Source organism: Clarias gariepinus, chromosome 12 (genome assembly GCF_024256425.1).
Source record: "Clarias gariepinus isolate MV-2021 ecotype Netherlands chromosome 12, CGAR_prim_01v2, whole genome shotgun sequence".
Lineage (NCBI taxonomy): Eukaryota > Metazoa > Chordata > Actinopteri > Siluriformes > Clariidae > Clarias > Clarias gariepinus.
The window spans coordinates 6,292,501-6,305,000 of record NC_071111.1 but is presented as its reverse complement, the minus strand read 5'-3'; the positions used below and the strand labels follow the sequence as shown (position 1 = coordinate 6,305,000).

Sequence of the window (12,500 nt, the reverse complement as noted above, 5' to 3'; positions counted from 1 at the left end):
GAATACTTTCAGCTGTAAAATGCACAATATGTACATTTAGGCGACGCTCTTATCCAGAGTGACTTACATTTTTATCTCATTACACATCTGGGTTACAGGGTTAAGGGACTTGCTCAAGAGCCCAACAGTGGCAACTTGGTGGTTGTGGGGTTTGAACCTGGGATCATCTGAACCGTAGTCCAATGCCTTTACCACTGAGCTACCCCTGGCCCGTATTACATGTACGTATTATACAGTGGTGTAAAAAACTATTTGCCCCCTTCCTGATTTCGTATTCTTTTGCATGTTTGTCACACTTAAATGTTTCTGCTCATCAAAAACCGTTAACTATTAGTCAAAGATAACACAAGTAAACACAAAATGCAGTTTTTAAATAAAGGTTTATGTTATTAAGGGAGAAAAAAAAAACTCCAAATCTACATGGCCCTGTGTGAAAAAGTGATTGCCCCCCTTGTTAAAAAATAACTTAACTGTGGTTTATTACACCTGAGTTCAATTTCTGTAGTCACCACCAGGCCTGATTACTGCCACACCTGTTTCAATCAAGAAATCACTTAAATAGGAGCTACCTGACACAGAGAAGTAGACCAAAAGCACCTCAAAAGCTAGACATCATGCCAAGATCCAAAGAAATTCAGGCACAAATGAGAACAAAAGTAATTGAGATCTATCAGTCTGGTAAAGGTTATAAAGCCATTTCTAAAGCTTTGGGACTCCAGCGAACCACAGTGAGAGCCATTATCCACAAATGGCAAAAACATGGAACAGTGGTAACCCTTCCCAGGAGTGGCCGGCCGACCAAAATTACCCCAAGAGCGCAGAGGCAACTCATCCGAGAGGCTACAAAGGACCCCAGGACAACATCTAAAGAACTGCAGGTCTCACTTGCCTCAATTAAGGTCAGTGTTCACGACTCCACCATGAGAAAGAGACTGGGCAAAAACGGCCTGCATGGCAGATTTCCAAGGCGCAAACCACTTTTAAGCAAAAAGAACATTAAGGCTCGTCTCAATTTTGCTAAAAAACATCTCAATGATTGCCAAGACTTTTGGGAAAATACCTTGTGGACCGACGAGACAAAAGTTGAACTTTTTGGGAGGTGTGTGTCCCGTTACATCTGGCGTAAAAGGAACACAGCATTTCAGAAAAAGAACATCATACCAACAGTAAAATATGGTGGTGGTAGTGTGATGGTCTGGGGTTGTTTTGCTGCTCCAGGACCTGGAAGGCTTGCTGTGATAGATGGAACCATGAATTCTACTGTCTACCAAAAAATCCTGAAGGAGAATGTCCGGCCATCTGTTCGTCAACTCAAGCTGAAGCGATCTTGGGTGCTGCAGCAGGACAATGACCCAAAACACACCAGCAAATCCACCTCTGAATGGCTGAAGAAAAACAAAATGAAGACTTTGGAGTGGCCTAGTCAAAGTCCTGACCTGAATCCTATTGAGATGTTGTGGCATGACCTTAAAAAGGCGGTTCATGCTAGAAAACCCTCAAATAAAGCTGAATTACAACAATTCCGCAAAGATGAGTGGGCCAAAATTCCTCCAGAGCGCTGTAAAAGACTCGTTGCAAGTTATCGCAAACGCTTGATTGCAGTTATTGCTGCTAAGGGTGGCCCAACCGGTTATTAGGTTCAGGGGGCAATTACTTTTTCACACAGGGCCATGTAGGTTTTTTTTTTTTTTCTCCCTAAATAACAAAAACCATCATTTAAAAACTGCATTTTGTGTTTACTTGTGTTATCTTTGACTAATAGTTGAATGTGTTTGATGATCAGAAACATTTTGTGTGACAAACATGCAAAAGAATAAGAAATCAGGAAGGGGGCAAATAGTTTTTCACACCACTGTATGTACAAGTAATAAAATACAATGGAAATGGAATTGAAATAGAAAAACATTGTCAAGCAGAACAAAGTTCCAGGTGTGCAAATGTGCATTAATGAGCAACATGATGCGTGGTGTATGAGTGGGGAGAGTGTTATTGTGCTACTGTTGAGAGAACAACATTTCTTCCTTGATGATGAGTCACAACTCTCCTTCCAAGTTTTAATAATTGGTTTTATAGTTCTAACTCAGTTTCGGTATGTCCTACAATCTCCTTAGTTGTTTTCTTTGCTTGATGCGGGACAATAATCCGACCACCTTTGCCAAGACCACAGGATATATCCTCTGACATGGTTGTTTAAGAAATGCGAAGCTCCTCACTGCATCAAACTCGCTGCAGCTGAACCGCATTAATCACTGCAGTAATTATCCAGTGGAAAGCTCTTAACTATTTGCTTAGTTAAATCCAGGTGGTGACTTTTTGTTTGTTTGTTTTGGCCAGGCAGCGTATGTACTCTAACTGAAATATTACACAACTGAACAAACATGAACGTTTTAAAGTTTTGTTAAAGCTATGAGGCACAATGGACCAGTTCATTAGGACTTTATAACTCCCTCGTGCTCTAACACACTTCTACACACTTCTACACATACACACATCCCGTGGATTAAACAGGACAGTGTGAAAGATGAAAAAGCACAAGTAATGAGAGATGCGAGTTTTCTCAGACTACACAATGTCTGTTCTGGTTCTCATGTCTGTAGCTCTTCTGAAAACTCTGAAATCGCCCCGGACTCCAAGCGAGACATTAAGAGAGAGACAGAGAGGATGCAGTCCTCACAGCTGGTTTCAACAAAGATGTGAAACGTTTAAACGTTTACAGACCTTCTACTGTGGATGTGACATGTTAAGTAGGATGCGATTTACAGTCCCGCTGATGACTTGCAGGAAGAGGATTACCCAAGGTTAAAGTTGTTTACGAAAAAAAAAAAAGGGAACGGTATCTCTAAACGTGCCTGAGTTTGGGGGCAAGAGATCAGCCTGACACAAACTGACATGAATATGATGGATTTCCAACTCTTCTACAGTATCCCATGATGTTAACATTCTCTTTGTCTTTTTGTAGGTGAGCTGAATTGTAATCCAGAAGGTTCTACAGACTCCATCTCAGAGACACCGGGACGGTGTGGGGCTCACTGGTGAGTATTGATCCCAGTAGACATTTCCATTACACCCAGACTGATCGTAGGGCTGATTTCAGTGCTTCATTTGCCCTTTCTAATGATCGCAGGAACTGCTAACTTCTCAGATCATCTGTGTGTTAGCCTTCTGTCTTAACTCACTGTCTCATTGACCCTCGGTCCAGGTACCGAATAAATATATTCATTAATATTCAATATAAATTTCTTAATAAAGTACAATTATGTGTGTGCTTATAAAAAAGTAACCAAGGAGTTAGTCCGTGAATAAATAAATAAATAAATAAATGAATAAATAAATACGTATTTTTCCTATAGGTGCTTTATCAAACATTATTAACTACAAATTCATGATTTCACAACGTTCAGTTCTACTTATTCAAACATTATTACAATATTTCTCAGACAACACTCAGACTTATACAGTGCTGGTTAGTGCTCGCGATCCTAAAACAGTATAAAAACATTGTATGGAATTTGGAAAAAAATCTTGTCAGACTAAACATTCTCTGAAAATGTACATAAAGAATAATTTCTAAAACCTTAAATGACCAAAATGAATCTCAACTACGCCACTTAAAGATTGAGGAGTTTTTGAGGTGCGGTGAGGAGATTAGTTTCCTTTATTAATAATGTGTTTCCCTGTTAAACCACAGCAACACCATTGAAAAGTGCTAAAACTAGAGACTCCATCCGTAAATGCAAAAAAAACCAAAAAAAAACAGGCATTTTACCGCGGTAAAAACATCAATCACTTGTTGCTGTAAAAAATCTAACCAATGTGCCATGAGCAGGTTAAATCTCTCTCTCTCTCTCTCTATAAAAATAATCTTGCAATAAGGAGTCATTTATTTAATAAAATAGTAATAGGACAGAATAGTTTATTCCTTTCAGGTTCTAAATTGCTTTACGGACATTACGCAACACTGAAACTAATTTAGTATAGGTTGTTATTGGATTTCTCCAAAAGTGTGATTTTTGGCAAATTGCTGAGGTTTCAGTGAAATAAAACACTTCCAGGTGTGCTGTTTTAGGAAACATTTATGGCATTTGGCTAAACATTATCAGATTACGGTTGGTAAGAGTAACATTTGTGTCTTCTTAACGTTATAATTAAAGTTAGGTTTACTTGGAAGAACTCTGTTTTGTAATTTTTTACAGTTTGTAACGTTACAAACTAATAATGTGCTAAAACTATTAATTTCCCAGATCATCCAGTGGTGTGCTACGTACATGTAAGAATTTAAATCCTCTTTTTTAATCATAATCCAGTCACCCACTAAACTTAAATACTGGTGCTTAAAACCGAGCGCATTCTGCTAGCGGCAATGGTGGCGTAATGGTTAGCACTGTCGTCTTGAACCTCCAGGGTCAGTGTTTGATTCCCCCCTCGGGGTCTGTGTGGATGGAGTTTGCATGTTCTCCCCGTGTTTGGTGGGTTTTCTCAGGGTACTCCGGTTTCCTCCCACAGTCCAATGACATGCAGATTAGGCTAATTGGCATTCTCAAATTGCCCGGAGTGTGTGTGTCCTGTGATGGATTGGCACCCCACCTTGTGCCTTAAGTCTTCTGGGATAGGCTCAGGATTGTGCGATATAGAGTAACAAATCCTTTTTGTCAGCACAGCCTGGGCAATATGATTAATTATTTCTTTTTATTTTAACCAACTATACAGTCATGACCGCACAAAAGTTAAAAAAATGGTCATGTAGAAGATATACTGTAAAGGAGAGATACATTTGATCACATAGTTTTACGCCCAAACTATAACAAACAAACAAACAAACAAACAAACAAACAAATAAATAAATAAATAAATAAATAAACAAACGATTACATAAATAAGCATATGGTGAGTTCAACATTTTTTAGGTGTAATTTTCATATTCCAAGTTTATAAAAGTAAAGATGATTTCGTTTCCCTCTGTTTGATGTCTGAAGAGTTCTCCACCATTTACATTTAGGCAGATACCCTTATCCTCCAGAGTGACTTACATTTGAAGTTCATTACAAATAAGTAGTTAAGGGCCTTGCTCAGGGGCCCAACAGAGACAATCAACAGGGACAGTCGTAGGATTTGAACCTGGGACTCTCCAAACTGTCGTCCAATGCTTTAACCCCAGATCCATCAACACACTTTAGCAAAACTCCTGTTTAAGCATAATTTATTCTTTTAAATTGGTCGTCCAAGCTGCTTGAGTTTAAGTATTAAACATTAAGTTCTTAAATTGTGTATGTGATGTAAATAAAACACAAAAAGGATTAGGAAAGTAAATATTAGGAGTAGAAATCAATCAATCAATCAATCAATCAATCAATCAATCAATCAATCAATTACTGTTAGCAATAAATGTCTTATTAAACATGATCAGGTTATAGAGAACGTTTTTTTCCAGCATTCAGTTCTGTTGATTAGAATGTTATTACGGCTCTCTTACTCTGACGGCGCCACAGAAACGTTATCGCTAGCGATCCCGTCTTAACGCTAATGTTGTTTGGATAACATTTTAATTAAAGGATTAAATCATATCACCTTAGAACCTGTTGAATTGGCAAACATTTTGACAAGGTTCCCTGTTAGCTCGGGGAACAGACCTCCTTCGTTGTAATTAGTCTTTTATTACAAATAAATAAATAAATAATAAATAGTAATAATTATTATAATAAAAACCGATTACAAAGCAAGGTGATATCTTAAAGAGCAGAGAAGATTTCGTGTTTTTCGGCAGCAGGAGGAGGAGGAGAGAGACGGTCTGTGGCCCTCCTGATCACAGGAATTTATTGGTGCTTCGAAGGCGTGAGCTATTAAAACATTACAATAGACATTAGCGCGAGGCCAGGCAGCCTGTTCGGCCTAACGAACATATGCTTCCCCGCTGATGCCTAAACTCTTATTTATGGATTTAATTTAATGTGCAGGAAGAATTCTAAATTAAATTTGGTGCGTGCCTCCGGAGAGTGCCGGTGAATAATAACATGGTAATTTTTACACATCTTTGTGAGAAATGAGAAAATTAATTCTTTCTGACAAGCTGTAATTATTGGGTTTGGAACGGGCGCAGCTGAACAGTTTGAGCTCAGCCAGTCTGCCAATGAGCTGAAGGAGAGAGGTGCAGATAGCGAGGACACGCGTAATTATAGATGCACGCTCGCACATGGACACACACACACACACACACACACATGTTTGTGGTGCAAGGAATAGAGAAACAGGATCTCTCTCTCTTTCTCAGAGCTAACAGGTTCAGTGGCGTTTTTTTCCTCGGATGCTGTTCTCACTGCACTGCGTGACCTCCTGTAGGCTCGTACTTACTCCAGAGCCAAAACAGGGGCATCATGGGAAAGTTCTCCACCAGCCGATGGGCTCTGTAACTCTGCCGGATGTCATCAATATTCCTAACACAAGGTCTTTACCCAGGCAAGGTCATCTTCAGCAGTCAAGATTTTGATCAAGATACAAATATATTTTCATGGAACCAAGAAAAAAACAACAACCTGTGGTTTAACTCATCTTGCACTCATCATCTATACCACTTTATCCTTTGTTCAGGGTCGCACGGGGGGTGAAGCCCATCCCAGGAGACCCAGGGGCAGTTGTACACCCTGGACATACACACACTACGGACAATTTGGAATCGCCAATTAGCTTATCCTGCATGTCTTTAGACTGTGGGAGAAAACTGGAGTACCCAGAGGAAACCCACCAAGCACAGGCAGAACATGCACACAGACCCTGAGGCAGGAATCGAACCTGGAACCGAAGGGGGAAGGCACCAATGTTAACCACTACGCCACAATGTGTACTTACTTGTAGTAACTTTAAGCAACCTTTACATTTGGTTATTCCTGTGTTAGTGGAAGCGTTGTTTTGCTAACGTTGTAATAATGTTACACAAAAACAAAACCTTTGGATCAGATGGTTTTGGAAAATTTCAAGGATATTACTTTGCCGGTCGGGTTTTCTTTTCTTCATAACAACCTACTAACTTAATAAAACTAAGAGATGATGTGTTCGTGTGTGTGTGTATGTGTGTGAGAGAGTGTACATGCTGACTGCGCATCCAAAGGCCATTTTAGTTTATTTATTTATCCTGTTCCATTTTGTCATGTGCTTTTAAATTTTTAATCTGCCCATCCCTGTGGTTAGCGACCCCCAGGGGAGAGACGTCCAACAGGGCACTGGGGTGAATTATAGATGACCATGTGTGTGTGTGTGTGTGTTTGGGAAAGTTAGTGTGATGAAATGCAGGTGCCAGTGTGCATGATGTCCTCCTCTCAGATGCCAGGTCAGGCTTTCTCAGCTCTTTTTATGGTTCTGCTGTCACAGGACATTAGCGGACAAGTCCATTGTCTCTCACTTAAAGATAACGGCGGATGTGTTACTGTCCCTTACTCAACACTTACTTGTCCACTGAGGATGGCTTGGATGAAACATTTATTTCCCTCCGGTCCCAATACACACTCGAGACTCAGAGGAGTTTGTGTTTTGTCTGGTGTCCATTTTTAACGCTGATAACATAAATAGGGCCGTCCTGTATGTTCTGTATGGGTAGCATTAAACGCCCAGGGACAGGTGTAGAATTAAAGAATCAATAAGTGGAATTGAAGCTTAATGGGTAGGAATTAAGGTACAGTTGGTAGAAGTAAGTGTACAGTGGGAAGAGTTAAAGGTACGACAGGGAGAATATAAATGAAAATAGGCAGAATTCAGGGTGCAATGGATAGAATTGAAGGTTCAATTGGTAGGATTGAAGGTTCAGTACACTGAAATAAAGGTACATAGGGTAGAATTATAGGTATAACAGGTGGGATTGACTGTACAATAAGTAGAACCAAATATAAAAAGGATAGAAGTGTGTGTATAATAAGTACAACTAAAGATACCAAAAGTAGAATTGAAGGTAATATTGGTTGAGTTAATTGTGAAGGGGTAGATAAAATTAAAATGAAATTTAAATTACAGAGGGTAGAATAAGAGGTTGAATAAATAATCTTTAAGGTACAATAAAGGCAAATCAAATTAAAGGTACAATAAATAGAATATGTACAATACTGTAAGTAAAATCGATACAATAAATAAAATTTGAGGTACAATATGTAAAATTAAAGGACCAATAAATACAATTATAGGTAAAATCAAAATGACAGAAGGTAGAATTATAGGTTTAATAAGTAATCTTAAAGCTACAGTATAAAGTAAAATTAAAGATACAATAGATAGCATTTGGGGTATAATAAATAAAATTAAATGTACAATGAGTAAAATCACTTTTACAATATGTAAAAGTGAGGGACCAATAAGTAAAATTAAAGGCACTGCAAGTAAAATTTGATGTAAAAAAATAAAATAAAAGTAAAGGTGCAATTATTATTAGAGGTAAAATAAATAAAACCAAATGTGCAGTAATTAAAATTAAATGTACAATAAGTGAAATTAAAGGTACTATAAGTATAATTAGAGGTGTAGTCAGTAGATTTTGGGTTTTAGTACTTACAAGTTCTAGACCACATTCATTAAGCCCCACCCAGTAGAATCTAGTCAATTCGTTTAGACTTACTTTACAACAGTAGCTTTAATACGTTTGTAAGGGATGGTGTTTGTGACGTAGGTTTGAGAGGTACTGTACTCTATATCTCCTGTAGGGTTGCACTGATCCGATGCTGCATATCTGTCTCACGCGGATCTTGGTCTGTAGTTTTGGACTGGTTTGCGATTAGATTGTCAGGTGTGTTGTAAACCCTGCGAGCCTGTGACCTTGCAGTAACATCGCTCAGACAATGGGGTAGAAAGTGAGTAAGACTTGAAGACGATATAAAGTTTGAACAGAGGATGTGAATCGGGTGGGATGTAGCTTTGTTATCTAATATTTCTCAGCGTTTTTGCAATGAGGTTTAGCACAGGTGATTAGCCGCAGCGTCTGAGGTCGTCTACGAGGTCGTCCTGGGTTTGTGAGCAGAACAATGTAGTGCCCTATAATTACCCCTGAGATTACAGAGGTGGTGGGATTGTGTCTGTATCAGGGTATGTCACGAGGTGGGAGCCTGGACCCCTCTGATTGGGGTTAACCAGTGGCTAATTTGCATAAAAAGAGGTTTTCTGGCTGTTGGGAATGAAGTAGAGTGTGTAGCGTGATGCTTTAATGAATTTGCCTCAATTTGGGGAATTAAAGGTGCTGCAGATGCATCAAAGTGACTGAATGACCATGTAAAAGTGTAATTTATTTCAATTAACCGTGCACAGCAGGTCTCTGCACTCCACTATGTATAATTTACATTTGTTTAAAGCTGCAGTGCACAAATCTTCTTTAATATTAAAAGGAAAAGTCCGGAGGACAAGCGAGGATTAAAACACACGGGGGTGTGCTGTGAGAGGAAGACAATCAACAACAAGGAAGTGCGATGAAGCGGTGTCAAGGAAGTTGATTATTGTCCTACAGTACTGTTCACACGTGACACCCCCCCCCCTCCTCCCCCACCACACTTCTTTATATTTTGCTTCCACAGAGCCAGACCTTTTTATTTATTTATTTATTTTTTCAATAGTTTTCCAGGCTTCCTGAAGGACTTTTTTTTTGTTAAAACATCATTAAACATCATTTAATTAAATTTAATATGAATGAATAAGGGGTGGCTCAAGGCTTTTGCACAGTACTGTATAACAGCACACCCTGAAGTGATTTGTTTTTTTATATATCGCTGCAGTTACACTTTTTTTTTTTTTTTTGCTGCTTCACTAGTTTTAGAGAATATCACAACATCCTTCTGGATAATTAATAGCAATAATAAAGCAACATCACACTCAAGCTCTTGATATTCAGCACGGGTGTGATGTGTCGTGATATCCAGCACAATGACGCAACATTGAGTGTGATATCGCTTTTATACAACAGTTCCACAAACCCTGTTTATTATCAATAGATTAGGATTAGTTTCTTTATTTGACCAGTTATTTTCTCCCTTAAACACATCCTTCCTCGACTGAAGTAGCTGGTGACCGACAGTTAGTGTTCTTAACAGGGGTGAAAGTAGGTTTAAACCAGTACTACTGTATGTAGCCAATAGGTGAGGAGGATAAACCATGGAGGTGGTGGACAGTCCTGAGAAACGTACAAAATTCACTTTATATTTCCACTTATTCCATTGTAGAATTTCGAATAAAATAGATTCCAGGGTAGAATCCCGAATAGTGTCAAATGGAAATCTAGTGCGCTATGTAGGGTGTTCCATCCTTTGTTCCACAATAATGCCCCTGATCAGGGGTTCGAGAGGGATAAAACACTGACAGTTCTTAGAAGCCATTATTAACAAGTCAAAGTGTTTTTGTTTTTTTAAGATGACAACATTATCAGATGTGTGTTCTTGCTGAAAGTACTCGGGTGTCGGGTTCTGGCGTTGAGTGATACATGTACAGTAGTTAAACATCACCTTGGCGTCACCATCCACGTTATTACTCATGGAATGCATCTTGTCCAATCAGGTCAATCAGTCAGAACTAACTTTTGTATAATATACAATATATTAGACGATCAGCCACAACACTACCAGTACCTCCAGGTGAATTTGATAATCCTGATTATTAATTATCTACAAGTAAACTGGTGACAGGATCATGGGCACCCAATGTCATCTACTGTATACCCGTGAGGCCTAAAAGCCAGCGAAAAAATAAAGTCAATGCTGGCCACAAGAGAAAGGCACCAGAACACCCACTGGGTCACATGGCTGTGGTGCAATGGGTTTTCTGGTGCTTTCCTGTCGTCACAGCAACATTGACTTTTTTTTATGAAGGCTCCACCCTACAACCCGCAGCATTTCGCTTATTTATTATCACATCCTGCTTATTATATTGTTTCATGAATGGCTTCTATCTATTTAAAAAATGAGACACAAAAATACAACACAATGTACCGTACATACCTTTACAAGGTGATTTGTAAAGACATCTGTAACACACAATCTATTTAATTAGTTCTTAATTAAGAACTATACGTTGGTTATTACGTATTTAAGATACGTTGGTTAGTGTGCAGAAGCGTGATTTGTATTCGTGAACAATTTATATCTACATCGCTGTGCGTTTAAGATTTTGCAATTGATTCTCTACTTGGACGTCAGACCCGATTGTGTTTCAGCAACCGAAGGAGTAAAAATCAGTGTGAAGCCTGTGTAAATGTGGTTTGATCTGGAGCTCTTTAGCAGAGCTTTCAGTGGGCTTGTCAGGGGGGAGACCTCGAGAAAAAGAGACAGAGAGAGGGAGAGAGAGGGAGAGAGAGAGAGAGGTGTGACTGTAACACACAAGCCGGTGGTCCGCTTGGGAGGAGGCTCTCATTGTTACGCCGTGTGATGGAGAGAAGAAAAGAGCGAGACACGTTTGATAGAGTTGTGGGGTTGTGCATGAATAAATGCTGAAGGGCAGCCATTGTCTCTGCTTGACCTCAATTTGGTACTGTAGAGTCCCTTTTTACCCGAACGTCGCCTGCCACAAAGCCACCATTCTGCTCCGTGCGCTTTAAAGAAAGGGGGATTAGTAAAACAGTAAAATAGCCCGATTGCATGTCCAGAATCTTAACTATCAAGCACAGAGTACAAAGACGTGGGACGGGGTGGAAGGGTGGTGTCGTCTACGCTTAGAGATGTTTCTAAAAAATCTCTTCTTTTCTGCTTTTTCATCTTTTTTTTCTCTCTCTCTCTCTCTGCCTGTGGTCTGTAAGACTGATGTAGGGACCTGAGCCACTACAGGAATGTGGTGTATTTTGGGACGAAGGCGAACGGGTGTTGCGCGCAGCTGCATTTCCTGTTTATTCCTGCGCGAGTCTGAGACAGCGCTAAAGAAACAGGAACAGCATTCATTACTCTCGCTCTCTTTTTCCTTCTTTTCATTACTCGCACTCTTCAGACTGGATCCTCTGTGCGAGTATGTGTGTGTGTGTGTGTGTGTGAGTGCGATGATGGCCGTTAAGACAGCTGCATGGATAGGACGAACAAAATCGCTCTTTCATCACACACTTGTGTGTGTATGTGTGTGTGTAGTCCACTGACTCAGGGCTATCACAGTCTATATACATAGTAAGAGGTTGGGCGGGGGGCATAAACTTTTGCACCACTGTAACACTTTAATTTAAGTCTCATCCAATTAGAAAACAGGCCAGTTAAATTATTGTTTTATCTATTAGATTATTAAATGACCTACAGATAAAGACTTGTAATAAATTTCCATAATTATTGGCACCTTTTATCAAATTTTCCACTCTTTCATCTTTTCACAATCTTTCATTTTAGGAAAAACATCAACAACAACAGGAACAGCAGTTTTTTTTTTTTTCTCGGACATCTAAGAAAATGTAATGGCACCCCGGTCAATAATTATAACATGTAAACATGTTCTTACCTCTAATTTATAGATTATTATTTTGTGTAAACTGTAGTATCATATCTTAAAGGCAAATTTTATCATATCCAAACCTTTTT

At 39.2% G+C, this 12,500-nt stretch overlaps 1 protein-coding gene across 1 annotated transcript in view; it reads left to right on the top strand.

The window, feature by feature from the left end:
• sox5 (SRY-box transcription factor 5) overlaps window positions 1-12,500 on the top strand; it is a 253,505-nt gene that overhangs the window by 88,969 nt on the left and 152,036 nt on the right. The window contains exon 3 of the mRNA XM_053508513.1: window positions 2,960-3,032. The gene's annotated coding sequence lies outside the window, so the exon portion shown is untranslated. The remainder of the gene's footprint in view (window positions 1-2,959; window positions 3,033-12,500) is intronic.